The sequence below is a fragment of the Carcharodon carcharias genome, chromosome 4 (assembly GCF_017639515.1).
Source record: "Carcharodon carcharias isolate sCarCar2 chromosome 4, sCarCar2.pri, whole genome shotgun sequence".
NCBI lineage: Eukaryota > Metazoa > Chordata > Chondrichthyes > Lamniformes > Lamnidae > Carcharodon > Carcharodon carcharias.
In genome coordinates, this window is record NC_054470.1 from 61319914 (window position 1) to 61336560 (window position 16647).

A 16647-nucleotide genomic window follows, 5' to 3' on the forward strand; every position below is an offset into this window, starting at 1 on the left:
CTGTTTCAGCCAGCTGAGACAACCAAGCAGCTAACAATTTGTTGTTAAACATATCAGACTTCATATTACAAATCAAACTCTGATCGCAATTTCTATATTATTAAAAAAAACAGATGGTCCAAGGACAGGCGCCAGAATTAGCCCACAGCTAGTTTAAAATTAATTGTGGTGCATTTACATGTACTGGAAGCTACATATATTAATACAGGGCCCTGTTCTTTGCAGACAAAGAACATGTACACAGTGCACATTATTCAGCTAAACAAGATATGTGACAGCCATTCACTGGTTCATTCCCCAGGGCAATGTCTTGACTGGTTTAAATTTTGAACAATGCTCAGCAGTTAACTATCACCATCAACTGGTGCATTCTCCATGGTAATGCTTCTATCAGAGTCCACTTGCCAACCAAATCAGCACTCTTTTTGCATACAGTATAAATATGTCATTTCCCTTGGCATTTCTTTGTGAATTGTCCTGATAAGTGCAAGACAAAAAGCTTCAACAAAACAAAAAAAATATATATATATATATATATATTTTCAGCAATACTCAAAGCTCTGTGCTACCAATGACCATTTGTATACTCTAAGCACTGCTACTTAGGTAAGTGGATGGATTTTCAACTATATGGTGCTTATGTAGAAGTCCTTCAACATTAAGAATTATTTAGATAAAAACAAAAAACTGCGGATGCTGGAAATCCAAAACAAAAACAGAATTACCTGGAAAAACTCAGCAGGTCTGGCAGCATCAGCGGAGAAGAAAAAAGAGTTGATGTTTCGAGTCCTCATGACCCTTCCACAGAACTGAGTGAATATAAGGAGAGGGGTGAAATATAAGCTGGTTCAGGGGGGGGGGGGGGGGGGGGGGGGGGGGGGGGGTGGAGGGGAGGAGGAGGAGGAGAGAGAAGTTGGGGGGGTGGGTGGTGGTGCGGTTGTAGGGACAAGCAAGCAGTGATAGGAGCAGATAATCAAAAGATGTCACAGACAAAAGAACAAAAGAACACAGAGGTGTTGAAGGTAGTGATATTATCTAAACGCATGTGCTAATTAAGAATGGATGGTAGGGCACTCAAAGTACAGCTCTAGTGGGGGTGGGGTGGAAAGACTAGCGGGGCATAAAAGATTTAAAATAATGGAAATAGGAGGGAAAAGAAAAATCTATATAAATTATTGGAAAAAACAAAAGGAAGGGGGAAGAAACAGAAAGGGGGTGGGGATGGAGGAGGGAGTTCAAGATCTAAAGTTGTTGAATTCAATATTCAGTCCGGAAGGCTGTAAAGTGCCTAGTCGGAAGATGAGGTGCTGTTCCTCCGGTTTGCATTGGGCTTCACTGGAACAATGCAGCAAGCCAAGGACAGATATGTGGGCACGAGAGCAGGGTGGAGTGTTAAAATGGCAAGCGACAGGGAGGTTTGGGTCATTCTTGCGGTCCTTCCTCCATCCCCACCCCCTTTCTGTTTTTTCCCCCTTCCTTTTGTTTTTTCCAATAATTTATATCTGTGGAAGGGTCATGAGGACTCGAAACATCAACTCTTTTCTTCTCCACCGATGCTGCCAGACCTGCTGAGTTTTTCCAGGTAATTCTGTTTTTGTTAAGAATTATTTAATTGGATCATAGTTCGCCTATTTAATTAGGTCACTATGCACCAACATCAAAGTAAAACACAAATAGAGATTTTAGCCAGCAATTTTTACTGAGCATAGGCACTTACTAGAATGATGCAAGTCTTGCTTACCAAATCAGATACCTCATTACAAAGTCATTCAAATTTTCAATTGATCTGGTATCAAAATGTTGCCAATTGCTATGTTACTCTGTTTAACATGTATTCAGCACAAATCCTTAACTATTACTGCTGCCATTCCTTCAGGCATAAAGTCAGTCGCCACAAAAAGAAAAATAAGATTTAATTTAACAAGTAGTTTGTGCAATTGTTTCCCAATACTACAGAAATGCATTGTTTGACCATCAACACACAAACCTCATTTTCAGAATCAGCCAACTCTACTTAGCAGATATGAAAAGACAGCAGAAAATACCCAATGCCATTCAAGTGAAATCCTACCTTAAAAATCAATAATTTGCGGTCAGCAAGCAGTGGCCTCCAAATAAAACAACAAATCAGTTTTATGTGTTAATCAACTTAAAACAATGATTTTTTAAACTTGAAAAGCTATACTGTAAATGTTATCCCTTTTAGTTTATTTTTCAAGTGAGTCATCAATGGCATACAGCCAGTGGGTTTTTTTGGTTGCTTTAGACCCGACAGCAATTTTTTTTTAAAAATCAAGGGCTTTTACAATGGTTGTATGAAGATTTAACAAAGACCCACTGATTTGAATGGGTGATCAGTGTACTGAATATCCCACATCAGCTTATATCCAAATATTTTTGTCCAGGATGTCTTTTTTAAAAATAAAGTAGGTCACTTACTTTGAGTAATAAAATCTAGTCTATCAATGGAAACAGGAACCAATGTGGTTACGCAGTCGTACATGAATATTTTCCAATTCAGACATTCTGATCCAAATCAGATTTCAGATATTTGTGGTACAGTTTAATTATTCAGTATTCAATTAATTTGATAACACTTCATTTAAAACCAGCATTCAGCAGTTATACATTTTAGTAGCTTTGCTTCAGAAAACTATTAAATTAACATGGTCGTGGTGATACAAACATTATAGGAGTAATGTTTGACACAAGCAACAAAAATTTCTGCATTTTGCACTTATGCAGTGACCTTTCAACAACTACTTGTATTTATGTAGCATCTTTAACATGATGCCACAAGACACTTCATAGCAGTCTTTACAAACTTCGACATTGACCTACACATGTTATTAGTGTAGATGAGCAAAAGTTTGGTTGAAGGGGTAGGTTTAAAGGAAGAGAGGGAGGGGTAGAGACAAAGCTTTTGGGAGGGATTTCCAGAGCTAATGGCCTCAGCAGTTGAAGGCACAGCTACCAATGGTGCAGTGATTAACATCAGGGATGTGCTAGAGGCCAGAATCGGAGGAGTGCAAATACCTGAGCTTTGTAGGACTGGAGGTGGTTAGGAATACCATTGTCCAGGAAAGTGGTGGGGGTGGAGGGAGCTATAAGAAAGGAACAGAAAAAATATTTAACAAAATTCAGCAAAGAATGAATGTATTATTCCTACAAGGGCCCAGTTAGTAAAAGCAAAAGTCCTGTCCTATCTACACTGCAGATGTATTTCCTGAATTTGTTCTTTAATAATGTAACCAGGGAACTTGCATTGAAGTAGTTGTGCAAAGCAATTTCTACAGAAGACAGAACTTTAAAGTCAACATGCATGAACATTCTACTTTTGCTTTTACATTGTTAGGTGCAGAGACTAAACAGTTTCAACTGTAAACCTACACACAAGTGGTGCATTGAAAAGTAAACTGGTCATACTCTTTTCTACATTTCTCACTTGCTACAGACTTCCAAACTGCCCTCCGTGGCAGAAGTCAAATATAAATGGGCCAAAATCCAATCAAATTATTCTGAAGAGTGCAGCAAATTATGTGGACACAATCATGGATTTCAGGGGCTCCTGGCTCAACAGCCAAATCATACCAAATTCTACTCAATTATAAATCGGCAACTCTGCCAAAAGTGCATAGTTATTGATGCCACAATTAAAAATTGTTCTTGGTTGTACTGTGATTCTCCCCTACCCACTCCAGTTTTGGGATCACACATAAGGAAAGGTCATGTTAACTAAAAGCTAGCCAGACTCTTCAAACTGCAGCTCAGCATGAATCACAACCTCGAGGAAAAAAGGGTTTCTGAGGATAGAAAAAGTTTCCAAGTTCCCAGAACAAGCCACGCCCCTAGCCAAGCTGTTCCAGTACAGCTACAACACTGGCATCTACCAAAAGTGGAACATTGCCCAAGTATGTCCTACCCACAAAAAGCAGATATCCAATTCAGCCAATAGTCACTCCATCAGTCTACTGTCGATCTACAGCAAAGCGATGGAAGGTATCAAGTGCTATCAAGCGGCACTTGCTCAGCATCAACCTGCTCAGTGATGCTCAGTTTGGATTCTGCCAGGACCACTCAGCTCCAGGCCTCATTACAAGCTTGGTCCAAACATGGACATAAGAGTAGAATTCCAGAGATGGAGCTGACACCAAAGCTGTATTTTGAGTATGGTATCAAGGAGCCTTAGCAAAACTGAAGACAACAGGAATCGGGGGAAAACGTTCTACAATGACTTGTTCTAGTTATAACATGTTCAAAAGGAAGATAGTTGTGGTTGTTGGGTGAGAAGCATCTCAGCACCAAGACAGCAGCGCAGGAATTCCTCACGGTAACTTCCAAGGCTCAACCATCTTCAGCTGCTTCAATGATCTACCCTCCAAAATATCAGAAGGGGGAAGGAGGGGGAAAACGTTCACTGATGAGTGCAGTGTTCAGTAACATTGGCAACTCCTCAGATACTGATGCAGACTGTGCTCATAAGCAGCAAGATGTGGACAACATTCAGACTTGTACTAATTGGTGGCAAGTAACATTCATGTCCCACACGTGCCAGGCAATGACCATCTCCAACAAGAGAGAATCTAACCATCACCCCTCAAGATTCAAATGGCAGCGCCACCACAGAATCTCCCGCTAACAACATCCAGGGAGGCGAGGGGGTTAGCATTGACCAGAAATTGAACTGGACCAGCCATATAAATACTGTGGCTACAAAAATAGGTCAGAGGCTGGGAATTCTGCGGTAAGTCACCTCCTGGCTCTCCAAAGCCTGTTCCGCTAATTAAAAAGGGACAAGCCAGGAGTGTGATGGAATGCTCTCCGCTTGCCTGGATGAGTGCAGCTCCAACATCCAAGCAGCTTGACACATTCAGGATAAAACAGCCCACTTGATCAGCACCCCACTCACCACCAATGCACAGTGGCAGCATGTCAGGCGTTTCTCCAGAGTTCCTTTGACAGCACCTTCCAAATCTGCAAACTCTACCACCTGAGAACAAGGTAGCAGATGCAAGAGAACAAGACCATGAGAACATAACCATGTGCACCATCATGATTTTGAAATATGCCTCCATTCCTGAGTCATAATACTCATAACTGCCTACTTAACTGTGGCTGTACATATATAACATGGACTGCAGTGGATCATGCAAGCTAGCTTGCCATTCCCTGCTCGAAGGGAATAAATGTTGGCCATGCCAGGATGCTCACATCCCACAATCAAAAATACTCATCTGCTAAAGCTGTCTAAGTGTGTTTTAGAAGGCTAAAATGCCATGAGAGCAAACCTAGAGTGGTTTATGGCATCTCAACAGTAAAATATACACCTTGGAAAATGGTCCAAATTTTTTATCCTTCTGGTTAACACGTAAGCAGACACACACCTTTCCTTCCATAATCTTTGCTTTAGGTTTGGGAGGAGGAGTAGTGGTGAGATAGGTGCTTACACATGCATATAAACAAGTTTTTATTTTTTGGTAAGGAAATTGTGTCTTGCATGGGTCAGCAATTTCAAGCAAAAATTTACATGGTATTCTAGGAATTTTACCTAGTACTTTGGAATCCAATTTGACAACTGACCACTTGTGAAAACTAAATGAGTAGCTTTTTATATTTTTTCTTGAATTTTCATTAACATTAAGCTCAGGATACATGGCAAAGTGGCACATGAAACCTACTAGTTCCAGCTATAGCTTTGTTATACACAGCAACACAATATAGGCGAGTGAGTTTAGATTCCATTTGAAGAGTGTTGCAGTGGTCTTAGGTAGAATAAGGTTTTAAGTGTGGGCTTTGATGAATTCCTGGGCTCTGCAAGCAGAGAGGAGGATTAAACCATTTGTAAGGTCTGTGAGTTTTTGAATACTCCCTCCAAATGAAAGAGATTCAATAATTCAAGATAACTATCCATAACCAGTCATTTGAGCAGTCAGTAATTATGATGGGTCTCCTGATCATCAGAGATCTGACTTGCGAATGAAGATGCACGTGGGACCCTGTAGAAATCCTCATGTGCCAACCTATGCGGGAATTGCTTGCAAGGTTTCAACGCCCAATGGGAAGAGGGTAATTGCTTCAGGGTTCTTTGCAAATGTCTCCAACTCTGAGTTAGAGTCAGAGACTTGGGAAAGATCCAGAGTACTTATCTGGATAGTTACCCAAGAAATGTACAGAAAAACATGGTTTAACACCTGGATAATGACACAACTGACATTCCTCTGCACCCCACCACCCCACACCAAGAAACCCACACCTTACCATTCATTCACTCAGTCATAGAATGACATTCAAACTGGATCTTTAAACTTAACATAAAAGCAGCTAATGCTGTAAGAAGGAATCGTGTCCTCTCTTCCCCTGAACTCTACTCTGTTATGAGAGATGCTGCACATTTGTGAAAACCAGGATTGGAAGATCCCAGAAGAAATGCATAGCAGCATCGAGTTGGGGTTATTTTTGATAACAGCATCAATCCAACGATCACTGCCACTGCTCAGAAGATCCGGGCCAATGTATACTTCTTCAGACAAACAATAAAACAACCTTTTATAGTTTGCCTATGATGCTTCCCAAATTCATTGCCCATTAAACTAGATATGAGACCATTTCAACTTTATCCACTTTGGCAAGTTGAAGTAAAAGTTAATTCTTTTCTACAAGTTAGTTAAAAACCTACTCAAACCAAAGATTTTAGTCGAATGATTTTCAAAACTAATTTTATGACAAGTGGGACTGTCCCCACTGAGAAAAATAGATGACTCAGAATTCAACGATTGAGTGTAACAATCTAATTTGAAATTAGTCTTTTTAAAATTTACAATCATGCTCTCCATTTAAAACTCAATTTTGCTAAATAAAACTTTGAGATTTTGCCCTCTAGCTTCTGAAGATTGGTTGTTTTTAATAATACAGTATAAGTAGACAGAGAAAGTGAAGACATTCAAGCAATTGGGCTGACTAAAGTCTACTAATGCACATGGGCAAACTGCACTTACTGCATATACTCAGAATTCAGGATCAGCTTTCAGCTAGTTTTGTCAAGGTTTGAGGCAAAAATGACAAGTCTGAGCCCAGGATTTTGAGGGCCTGAGGCCTTCAAGTAAAATGCTAGGCAAGTTATTAAAGAGATAATTCAGAGAATGTTAAAACGATATTGAATATTTTAAATCTTATTCAGAAAAGAGAAAGATAAGCAAATTGAAATCAATGAAAATGCACTATGTTCTTTTGGGGTGCGGTGGAGGAGATGGGGGGAGACTTGAACCATTTTTCTAAACCAAAATTTTGATGTCCAAAGCCAATGCTTCAGGAGGCGTTGCTTTTAATTTCATTTTTTTTAAAAAACAGTTTCTCAGTTGCAGTTTCCCAGCTACTTTCCTCACTTTTAATTTATATCCTTCCCACCTCTTGAATTCCAATTGCAGAAGCACAGCAAGAACTGCAGACTGGATGCAATAATTTACATTGCCAGCAGATTTTCAATGTGAGTTTTAAGATGCATGGTTTTGCCAGTCAACCATGTAAACAGTTTCCCTAGAGTGGATTTTGTAATATGATCTGCCATGAAGTGAAAAGGGAAACTTAAAAACTAACAAGTCCAGAGATGAAAACACACCATTGGTTTGATAAAGGACTTGATGAACACAACTTGTACATATGTCAGGGTGGAGAAACAGGAATCATTAACTAAAAGGTGGAAGGTTTATTACTCTTAACATGGAATAGGAAGCATTCTCAATTCCAATCCAGGGTGCAGAAACATGCCAACCAAAGAACTCAGCTCAAGGTCATCCATTACTATCGAGTCAAGGAAGGAGGATGGTGATAAATAGGATGTGATGTTTTCAGTTAGCTTTATACAACATGGGCTTTAGATTTCACACATTCTGGTGCAGTCTGTACAAATACTGACTGAGACCACAGGGACACCCCTGCTGCAGAAAGATGTCTTGAAGAAAATCAACCCCGCAGTGCTGTCTCCAGAAGGGCAGCCAAATCAACCAGCTATGTCTTTAAATCGCATCTATAAGAGAAACAGGACCATTAAACTCATCCTGAAGTCAGCCGAGTCACCAAAACTATGGACACCACACCCCCATTTTTCTGGACTCTAATTCAACTAATCTATCTTTCCCCACTCTAATCTATTTGTGAGCACACACGCATGAAAGTCATAGCATATTATTTTACTTAGACCAGGTTAAATACAATAAAGTTAATAAATACAATAAAGCTAACCTCATTGTTAAAGTAAACCTGCCCAACTTGTTCTTATGATCAGTGAGTGAACAGTTGAACACAATTGGTAAGTACATTCTGTTCACAAAAAACATGTTATAGTCAAATGAGTAGGAAAGGGGGGAGCCATTCAAACCCCTCCCCCTGATCATAAATGTTTCTTCCAATCAATTTCTACCCTGTCACTGTATAAAAACAGCTCTTACCAAGTCACAAATGCACTTCCTATATGACCATGGCAAAGATAAATGCTTCCTCCTTGTCCTTCGGTCTGTCGGCAGTCTTTGACACTGTTGACCACGCCATCTTACAATGCCTCTCCATCATCCAGCTGGTGGAACTGCACCTGCCTGGTTTCTATATCTTTGTAACCAGAAGCTGCAACAGCTTCTCATCCCCACTTATGCAGCTGCCTCTGGTGTCTCCCAAGAATCTATCCTTAGCCCCCTATTTCTTATCTATGTGCCATCTACACTGACATAATCCAGTTCTAACTCACCACCATCTCATTCCAGACCTGCACTCTCTCTAAACTATGCTTATCCAATATCCAGTACTGGGTGAGCTCAAATTTCCTCTAAACAAAAATTGTTAAGACTGAAGCTATTGTCTTCAGCCCCGGCCACAAACTCCACTCCCTTGCCACAGACTGAGGCTGAACCAGATAATTCTCAAGCTTGGTGTCTTATTTGGCCCAGGGATAAGCTTCCCACATCTGCGCTTTCACCAAAACTGCCTATTTCTTTCTCCATAAATCTTGCATCTCGGCTAATTTCTCAGCCTTACCCAGGCTAGCTCTAGATTTGGCTTTTCCAATACACTTCTGACATGGCTTTCAACCTCCTTTCCTCAAACTTGGGTAATCCAAAGCTCTGCTGCCTGTGTCTTAACTGCCAAACTCACACCAAGTCCTGTTCACTCATCATGCCTCTGCTCACTTACCTACACCAACCCCCAAATAAGTACCACCTCAATTTTAAGATTCAGCCTCAGTTTCAAATCCTTCACGGCCTTAGTTGTCTCCGACTCTAATTTCCTCCAGCCTTCATAACTGTTCCCCCAATTCTGGCCATTGGAGCATTTGCCATTTTAAACTGCTCCACGATTGGCTATCATATGCCTTGGAAATTCTTCCCTGAACCTCTCCACTCTTCATCGCTTTCCTCTTTTACAAAAGGGGTCTTAAAAACTTTTTCACCAATGTTTTGGTGGCTAATGTGGCTTGGTGTCAAATTTTGATACTGCTCCTTTGAAGCACTTTAGGATTTTTCTTTTACTTTAAAAAGATGCTATATGAATAAAAAAAACTGGTTTTTGTTTCAGGCAAAAACTTAAAAAATTAGCTTTAATCGTCTCAAAAGCTCTTGAGGAACTTGCTACTTATCCATGACAATGGTCAGCAGATAGCCAAAGCCCAGAAGCGGTTGATGAGTTGAGAGAATTCATCAAGTCATTAATTCATTAATGAGTCTGCATTTGAAAATCGACCCCAGAAGGTTGTGTGTAAATGAAGCAATATTAAGTAAGGAACCTTGTGCCCAGGGGTGACAACATGGAGCAGGAAGAGGAACTGATGTGCTGGCTTCAGGCCTTTTATTTGACAGTAATGCCACCTACTTAACTCTTCATGGAAGGATTGTGCAGCCTGAAACACCTAAATACACATGTTCAAGTTGTTAAGGGCAGTGACAGCATTTTGCTTTTAAAAAAGCTGGCTTGTTAACTGGCCTTGTTGAATTGATCAAGATTACACTAAAGTTCTTGAAGTGTGCATCTCGTGCAACTGCCAAGAGCTGAAGGCATTAAAAGTGTTTTCAAAAAAGCAATTAATGTGGTTAGCCTAGTAAACAACTTTAATCTGCTGCCATGTGACTTTGAGATCAAGGAGGATGCATATTGGTGGAAAGGGCAGAAAGAATTTGGTACCTATGATCAATATTAACAACGGTATCAAGTACAATTCCACAGCAATTATACACACTACTTCAAAAAACATTTTTAGAAAAAATTGAAGCAGCATGCTCTTTTCATTTTTAAAATGTCATTCCACAATACTACTGTGTATTCAGACCGAGGAATTTAGCACTTTCAAAACTTCAGATACATGCATGCTACACATCTGAACAAAAAAAGGCATCAGAAAATTGATATTCAAATTTATAATTTTTATTTTTTTAAATTGGTTGCAATACCACTTAGTTTTTGTATTAGAAACCTTCCCCACATACATAGACACTTCAATACAGGAAATTGCATAACCAGGAGACCAAGAAAGAATTAATTACATTGGAGTAAGATTTTGTAGCACACCATTCAAATTACTTGGTTCAAGCAATTAACTAGATTGTCTAAACCAATGGGATATATGATGATTTATATGCCACAAGTGGCTTCCACTGCATGAATAGTTATGACCAACCTCAGTAAAAATACATCATAAATACATTTATGTAATACACAATGTAATTTATTTCTATTATTCGTATGGCTGGGAAAGCAGTTATAGTTCAAAGCCAAGTTTAACAACCCATTCAACGGTTTCAGCTAACACAGTGCGAATAGTTGTGATACCACCAAGAATGCATCTCCCAGGCAAAAGTTCAGTATATGGGTGATAGTCTGCCTTGGATGATCAGAGCTTCAATTTGAGCTGTTCCTCATTCCACTAAGCAGCAAATGGCCACATCTTCCCTGGTTCATCCTCAGCCAAGAGGTGCTCCATCAGGAGATAGCCCTGTCATTAGTTTGTAGATGGGGAGATGGTGGCATAGTGGTAATGTCACTGGACTAGTAATCCAGATACTCAGGCTAATGCCCTAGGGACATGGGTTAAATAAATGGGTTAAATAAATGGTTTAATAAAAACAGTTAATAAATCTGGAAGAAAGAAAGATGTGGAATGTGTTGCAGTAAGGGCTACAGGATTTCAGACGAGTGCTTAGATTTTTTTTTAAAAAAGAGCTCCTGTATCAATGAGAATGCTTTGTTAGCTGTCAGCCAGTGGTGTTCTTTGAAGAGGACTTTATGCGGACATCCAGGAGTTCAATATATGCTTACACAGGAAGCCACTTGAGCAGTTTTGGTCTCAACATCTCTGAAGTAGTCCTTATTATTTGCCAGAAGTGGAAAGCTACCATGTTTGCATGCTGGTTCATGAGCCAAGTTGAACAGTAGCCCTCTGCTGGTGGGAAGACCAGAGCAAGTGAAGCAGCAGTGTGTTGGCTCTTCTACGCCAGTGGGACCTACCAGTTTCCATATGAGATTCACACTCATCTTGACCTTGTCTCTAGTGTTCTGGAGGTAGTGTGGGTAGGTCAATGTATGATTCAGAAATGGACATGAAGCTCTTCCCTGGCCTTCAAGTTATTCACATGGAAGTCAGTCTTGGCAATGTTTGAAGTCTCCATTTTCTGAAGAAGGTTTCCAGAGAACCAAGCTCTTCAGTGAGCGTTTCCTCAATGTTCTGAAGCTATTCAGCCTGGATAGCTCAAGCTTAATCATCAGCATATACAAAGAGGTCACAAGTATATATGTTGAAGAGAGACAGTGTGAGGATTTATCGCTATGGGAGCCATTATTGGTTATCTGTAGGCAGCTGATTTGATCTCTTAGATGTACACATAACCATCAGTGGCTGATCATGGAGTTGGATTAGCCATAGGGTTTTCACACTGATGTTTTTGGAGAGTTTCAGCAGCAGGTCTGCATGGCATGTTGTGTCATAAGCACATAAGTCAACAAATGTGGTTCCAGTCTTCAATCCTTTTGGAAACCAGCCTCAATAAGAGAGATCAGTGTCAAGTTCAGACAGGCTTGAAGCACTGTGATAATGACCAGATAATCCATATTTTTGATGTTGAGGGATATGTATTGGCCAGGACACCAAGGATAAATCCCCTAAATCTCTGTAGGGTATTTTAGATTTATCGGAGCAGGCAGATGGTGCCTTGGTTTAAACATCTGAAAGATGGCACTTCCAACATTGCAGCACTACCTCAGTACTGAATTGAGTGTCAACCTTGATTCTTGTGCTCAAGCCTTGGAATAGGACTTGAACCCAGAACCTTGTGACCCAAGAGGTAAGAGTGCTATCAACTGAGCATTGGCTGATACTGTGACATGTTGAAAAGATGACAGCTAAAAAGAATGGTTATGAAAATCCTTCATTTTTCTAAAGGGAAAAGATGAGATTTCCATGGATTTCTACTGACATGCCTCTTCTTGCTTTTTTGATTCACAAGAACGCCTATCTGGTGAGTTAATGTTTTCTTTTAGTCTGAAGTGGTTTGGAGAATGTAATTGCGCAATAATAATTTGGTTCTTCAATACAATAGAGTACAGTAGGTAGTTTTATGCCAACTATGTTCAAGCTGCAAGAGCTAGTTAGGCTCATCTGGGCTGAAGTCAGACTTATTTGAAGAAATTCAGCAGCATGATTCAAATGGAGAAACAAACCACCAACTAAAGCAATACAAATCTCCTTGTCACTTCACTTATTTCCCAGCCTTAACCATATGACTATAAGTAGATGCCAAGGAGAGACCAATCCACAGATATGAAAAGATTTGTTGACAATCATGCCAGAAAATCACTTAAATATTTTGCTATTCAGATAATATAAACTTGCAACCAGACTTCCTCCTTACAAATCACTTAGCAGAAACTAATCAAGTGCCCATAAAAAATTATTCATCGATTTTATAAAAATTTGTTTTTGCAGAATACAATCTGACAAATCTAAGTCAACAGTTAACTTTCATACTACTTGCCTCACCTGTTATTGAATTAAGAACATTCTGAAGTGCCTGCGTTCTGACTTGTCAGCCTAACCCCAGGAATGAAGGAAATATCCAGTTGCTCGTGCTGTTAAGCACACGATTAACGCCTGAATTTGAATGCCAGTCAGCCAAGCAGAGAAAGAAAGCAGGTCAAGATGGTCACAATACTAGTGCTTTAAATTTTCAGCACAGTTTAAACTACCAGCAAGGGATGCAACATATTAGGGCCCCAAATAACTTGCATTAATCATCATAAATTTTCCATTTAGAATTGAGATAGGTCAGATCATTTATTAACTTGGAGTTACATTTCTGTGGTCTTTTTACTCTAGCTTTCAGTATACATTACCAAAGTAATTTTGTAGCTATTTATGAACAGAAATGATCTAAGATGAATCACAAAGTTAAATAGTTTAGGCCATATTACATTAATACCCTTAAGGTGTTAAGGGGAGATGGTGATCTCTTGGTATTCCACCATGGCAGCTGATGGAATTCAATTAACCAAACTTGGAATTAAAAGCTCGTCTCAATAATAGGGACCACAAAACTAATCATTGATGGTCAGAAAAACCCATCTGATTCACTAATGTCCTTTAGGGAAAGAAATCTGCCATATTTACCTGGTCTGGCCTACATGTGATTCCAGATCCACAGCCATGTGGTTGACTCTTAACTGCTCTTGGAAATGGCCGAACAAGCCATTGAGTTCAAGGGTAATCAGGGATGGGCAACAAATGGGCCTTGCCAGTGATGCCCACATCTCGTGAAATAATAGAGAATTAACTGTATACAACCCAACTACTAGGAAATGGCTTGAACAGATTAAACACCTCATTGTAGAATGATTAGAAATCTTGTAAGAAAACAATATATATTTTGAAAGCCAGAAGAAATAAAACATGCAAAATCACTTCAAGTGACGAAGGATAAGCTATCTTCCCTCAGATTATTCAAGGCATAGTATGCTATGGGATAAGGACTGAAGACAGTAAAACTAAAATCTTATCCTAGTTGTAACGTCAAGCAACTCAACATTCCTCAACGTGTGATGCTTACTGATTCCATTGCCAATCTGATCATGCACGCATTTTTACCAGATACTAACCCTGTGGCAACATGGGAACAACAAGCACCAAAAACTCAGACTTTCTATTTAAAGCTAATAAAGCAATCCTGCATGTGATATCAAAAAACAGCTGAAGGCAGCAGATACCACAGACTTTGAGCCCTAGCATCATCCCAGCAAAAGTCCTAAAGACTTCTGGCTCTAAACTAGCCGTGCCTCTAGCCAAGCTGTTCTAGTACAGCCACGCCTCTAGCCAAGCTGTTCTAGTACAGCCACAATGCCTGGTATCTACTTGACAACATGGAAAATTGTCCAGACATTTCCTGTCCACAGAAAATTAGGACAAATCCAATCTGACCAATTACCACCCCATCAGCCTGCTCTCGATCATCAGTCAAATGATTGAAGGTGCTGTCAAGTACTATCAAACGGCACTTTGCCAGCAATAATGTGCTCACTTTAGTTCCGCCAGGGCCACAGCTCCTGACCTTGGTCCAAACATAGACAAAGAGCTGAATCCCAGCAGTGAGTTTGAGTGTGACTGTGTTCGACATTATGGCAACATCTGACCAAGTGTGGCATTAAAGATCCTTGGCAAAACTGAAGTCAATGAGAATCAGGGGGAAAACTCCCCACCAGTCGGAGTCATACCTAGCTCAAAGGAAGATGGTTGTTGTTGCTGTTCTTGGTCAATCATCTCACAGTGCCAGGACACTGCTGGAGTTCCTCAGGATCGTGTCCTACGGCCAACCATCTTCAGCTACTTCAATGACCTTCCTTCCATCATGAGGTCAGAAGTAGAATGTTCGCTGATGTACAGTGTTCAGTATCATTCACAACTCCTCAGTTATTAAACTACTCTGTATACACATGCAGCAAGACCTGGACATCATTCAGGTTTGATCTGGTGAGTGGCAAGTAACAATGCCAGGAAAATGGCTGACAGAATCTCACCATTACCTCCTTTGTGTTCAATGACATTACCACCGTGAATCCCCCACGAACAACATCTTGAAGGTTACCATCAACTTGAAACTGAACTGGACCAGCTATATAAATACTGTGGCTACAAAAGCAGGTCAGAGACTGATAATCCTGTGGCAAAAGCCTCCTGATTCCCCAAAGCCTGTCTACCATCTAAAAGGCACAAGTCAGGCATGTGATGGAATACTCTCCACTTTCCTGGATCAGTCCAACTCCAACACACTCGAGGAGCTCAACACCATCCAGGAAAAAAGTAGCACACTTTATGCAAACCCCTTCCACCACCTTAAAAATTCACTCCCTCCACCACCAACACACAGTGAGAGCAGTGTGAATTGTGTACAAGATGCACTGTAGTAACTCATCAATACTCCTTCAACCACACCTTCCAAATCTGCGACCTCCACTACCTAGAAGGACAGGGGTAGCAGACGCATAGGAACACCACCAACTGCAAATTCCCCTCCAAGCCACACACCATCCTGACTTGGAACTATATCACTGTTCCTTCACTATCAATGGATCAAAATCCTGGAATTTCTTCCCTAACAGCACAATAACAGTCAATATACAGAGCTTAACTGCTGAGCTCAAGAAGGACATGGTGATCCACCTTCTTGAGTCACTAGAGTCTATTGGTGCAATTCAAGGTAGTGGCTCACCATGGCCTTCGAGAAATTAGGGGTGGGCAACAAATGTTGGCCTTGCCAGCAACACGCACAGCACATTAAAAGAATAAAAAAACCTGCACAGATGTAGAGCCTTTAACATGGCATAGTATCCCAAAATCCTTCATAAGGTGAAAAAAAGGACTAACCCACATTGAGCTGCCGTGGTTTTATGAACAATACCAAGTGCAGTGCCATAATGAAAGTTCTGCAAATACATTTCAGCGGGAGGAAATGGAGCTCACAGTAAACCAACGTAAGAGCAGACTGAATAAGTTGGGTTGAAGAAGGTTGCAGAGTAGGGTGGGACATGTTGATGTAAGGATTTACACAAGAGTTTTACACAAGTTACCAGAATGAAGAAGCCCATAATGAAAGGATGACAGTTCTGAAATGTGTGGTACTAAATCAAAGTGCTTAAGATGTAGATGAAAAACCTACATTTAACTAATTCATTCAGTATTTTAAGGCCCAGGTATTCAAACAGTATTTCTAAATTTGGCTGTACAGTTACACAAAACACGATCACTCAGGTTGCTCTGCTCTTTTTCATTTACTGTAACTGGGACATGCAGCCTTAATAACCACCTTTCCCAGTTGCAAAGCAAAGATGAGGTCATAGCAAATTATTGCTGTTAGTTTATACAGGTTTTGTAACAATATATAGAGCTTAACTTACTGAATCATTCCACTACTATAAATGTTTATTCCATGTTCATGGAAAAGAACAAAAGAAAGCTTTTGATGAATGAAACACCTCAGAAATATTTAAAATCTGTCCGAGTCTAAGTATTTTAAAAACAAATGTTCAGTTATCCAATTCAAGTTACAAAAGTTTGCAGGATTTAGTTAGAGAGCAATTTACATGTACATGAAATTATTTTGGTCTGTTGAATTGTGATGTAACATC

General features: G+C 40.1%; 1 protein-coding gene across 2 annotated transcripts in view; it reads right to left on the reverse strand.

The window, feature by feature from the left end:
• Nucleotides 1–16647, reverse strand: part of dennd4c (DENN/MADD domain containing 4C) — a 176956-nt gene that overhangs the window by 140113 nt on the left and 20196 nt on the right. The window contains exon 1 of one of the 2 annotated variants that reach the window (XM_041185810.1): nucleotides 3037–3088. The exons of the other annotated variant lie outside the window; for it this stretch is intronic. The gene's annotated coding sequence lies outside the window, so the exon portion shown is untranslated. Of the gene's footprint in view, nucleotides 1–3036; nucleotides 3089–16647 lie in introns of those variants that run through there. 2 annotated transcript variants of the gene reach the window in all.